Source organism: Arachis hypogaea, chromosome 16, assembly GCF_003086295.3.
Source record: "Arachis hypogaea cultivar Tifrunner chromosome 16, arahy.Tifrunner.gnm2.J5K5, whole genome shotgun sequence".
Lineage (NCBI taxonomy): Eukaryota > Viridiplantae > Streptophyta > Magnoliopsida > Fabales > Fabaceae > Arachis > Arachis hypogaea.
In genome coordinates, this window is record NC_092051.1 from 128,344,370 (window position 1) to 128,346,996 (window position 2,627).

Genomic DNA, 2,627 nt, shown 5'->3' on the forward strand with positions numbered 1-2,627 from the left:
AAGTTGTTCTTGGTAAGTCTTCTTGTTTGATCTTGATGTTTTCTTGTTTTGCATCTTTTCTTGTTTTACATGTGCATTTTTGCATCCATAGAGTCTAAACATGAAAGATTTCTAAGTTTGGTGCCTTGCATGTTTTCTTTGCATATAAAATTTTCAAAAATAAGTTCTTGATGTTCATCTTGACATTCAAAGTGTTCTTGGTGTTCATCTTGACATTCATAGTGTTCTTGCATTCATCACATACTTTGATCCAAAAATTTTCATGCATTGCATCATTTTCATGTTTTTCTCTCTCATCATTAAAAATTTAAAAATCAAAAAATATCTTTCCCTTTTTTTTTTCACTCATAAATTTCGAAAATTTGAGTTGACTTTTTCAAAACTTTTTAAAATCTAGTTGTTTTTATGAGTCAAATCAAATTTTCAATTTAAAAATCTTATCTTTTTCAAAATCTTTTTCAAAAATCAAATCTTTTTTATTTTTCTTATTTATTTTCGAAAATTTTAAAAATATTTTTCAAAAATCTTTTTCTTATCTTTTTCTCCTAATTTTCGAAAATAACATCATCAATTAATGTTTTGATTCAAAAATTTCAAGTTTGTTACTTACTTGTTAAGGAAGATTCAAACTTTAAGTTCTAGAATCATATTTTGTGATTTCTTGTGAATCAAGTCATTAATTGTGATTTTAAAAATCAAATCTTTTTCAAAACTAATTTCAATCATATCTTTTCAAAAATATCTTTCTATCTTATCTTTTTCAAAATCATATCTTTTTCAAAAATTTGATTTTAAAATATCTTTTCTAACTTCTTATCTTCTTATCTTTTGAAAATTGATTTTCAAATTTGTTTCAACTAACTAACTAACTTTTGTTTGTTTCTTATCTTTTTCGAAACTACCTAACTAACTCTCTCTCTCTAATTTTCGAAAATATCTTCCCTCTTTTTCAAAATTTCTTTTTAATTAACTAATTATTTTAATTTTTTATTTTAATTTTCGAAAAATCACTAACTCTTTTTCAAAAATTATTTTCGAAAATTCTCTCTCTCTCTTATCTCCTTCTGTTTATTTATTCATCTACTAACACTTCATCTCACCCAAATTCGAACCCCCTCTTCCATCTGTGTTCGAATTTTTTTCTTCTTCTTTTCTCCTACTCACACAGGGACCTCTATACTGTGGTAAAAAGGACCCCTATTATTATTATTTTTCTGTCTCTCTTTTTCATATGAGCAGGAGCAAGGACAAGAATATTCTTGTTGAAGCAGATCCAGAACCTGAAAGGACTCTGAAGAGGAAACTAAGAGAAGCTAAATTACAACAATCCAGCAAGCACCTTTCAGAAATTTTCGAACAAGAAGAGGAGATGGCAGCCAAAAATAATAATAATGCAAGGAGGATACTTGGTAACTTTACTGCACCTAATTCCAATTTACATGGAAGAAGCATCTCCATTCCTGCCATTGGAGCAAACAATTTTGAGCTAAAATCTCAATTAGTTTCTTTGATGCAGCAGAACTGCAAGTTTCATGGACTTCCATCTGAAGATCCTTTTCAGTTCTTAACTGAATTCTTGCAGATATGTGATACTGTTAAGACTAATGGAGTAGATCCTGAAGTCTACAGGCTCATGCTTTTCCCTTTTGCTGTAAGAGACAGAGCTAGAATATGGTTGGACTCTCACCCTAAGGATAGCCTGAACTCTTGGGATAAGCTGGTCAAGGCTTTCTTAGCCAAGTTCTTTCCTCCTCAAAAGCTGAGTAAGCTTAGAGTGGATGTTCATACCTTCAGACAGAAAAAAGGTGAATCCCTCTATGAAGCTTGGGAGAGATACAAAGAATTGACCAAAAAGTATCCTTTTGACATGCTTTCAGAATGGACCATCCTGGACATATTCTATGATGGTCTGTCTGAATTAGCTAAAATATCATTGGATACATCTGCAGGTGGATCCATTCACTTAAAGAAAATGCCTGCAGAAGCTCAAGAACTCATTGACATGGTTGCTAATAACCAGTTCATGTACACTTCTGAGAGGAATCCTGTGAGTAATGGGATGCCTATGAAGAAGGGAGTTCTTGAAATTGATACTCTGAATGCCATATTGGCTCAGAATAAAATATTGACTCAGCAAGTCAATATGATTTCTCAGAGTCTGAATGGAATGCAAGCTGCATCCAACAGTACTCAAGAGGCATCTTCTGAAGAAGAAGCTTATGATCCTGAAAACCCTGCAATAGTATAGGTAAATTACATGGGTGAACCTTATGGAAACACCTATAATCCCTCATGGAGAAATCACCCAAATCTCTCATGGAAGGATCAACAAAAGCCTCAACAAGGCTTTAATAATGGTGGAAGAAATAGGTTTAACAATAGTAAACCTTTTCCATCATCCACTCAGCAACAGACAGAGAATTCTGAACAAAATACCTCTAATTTAGCAAACTTAGTCTCTGATCTATCTAAGACCACTGTAAGTTTCATGAATGAAACAAGGTCCTCCATTAGAAATTTGGAGGCACAAGTGGGCCAGCTGAGTAAAAGGATCACTGAAATCCCTTCTAGTACTCTCCCAAGCAATACAGAAGAAAATCCAAAAGGAGAGTGCAAGGCCATTGACA

The 2,627-nt window shown here is 32.5% G+C and overlaps 1 non-coding gene across 1 annotated transcript; it reads right to left on the reverse strand.

The window, feature by feature from the left end:
• Positions 1-1,765: 1,765 nt before the first annotated feature.
• On the reverse strand, positions 1,766-1,873 carry LOC112760099 (small nucleolar RNA R71). The gene has a single exon (XR_003180553.1). It is a non-coding gene; the product is annotated as a small nucleolar RNA R71 (small nucleolar RNA).
• Positions 1,874-2,627: the final 754 nt, after the last annotated feature.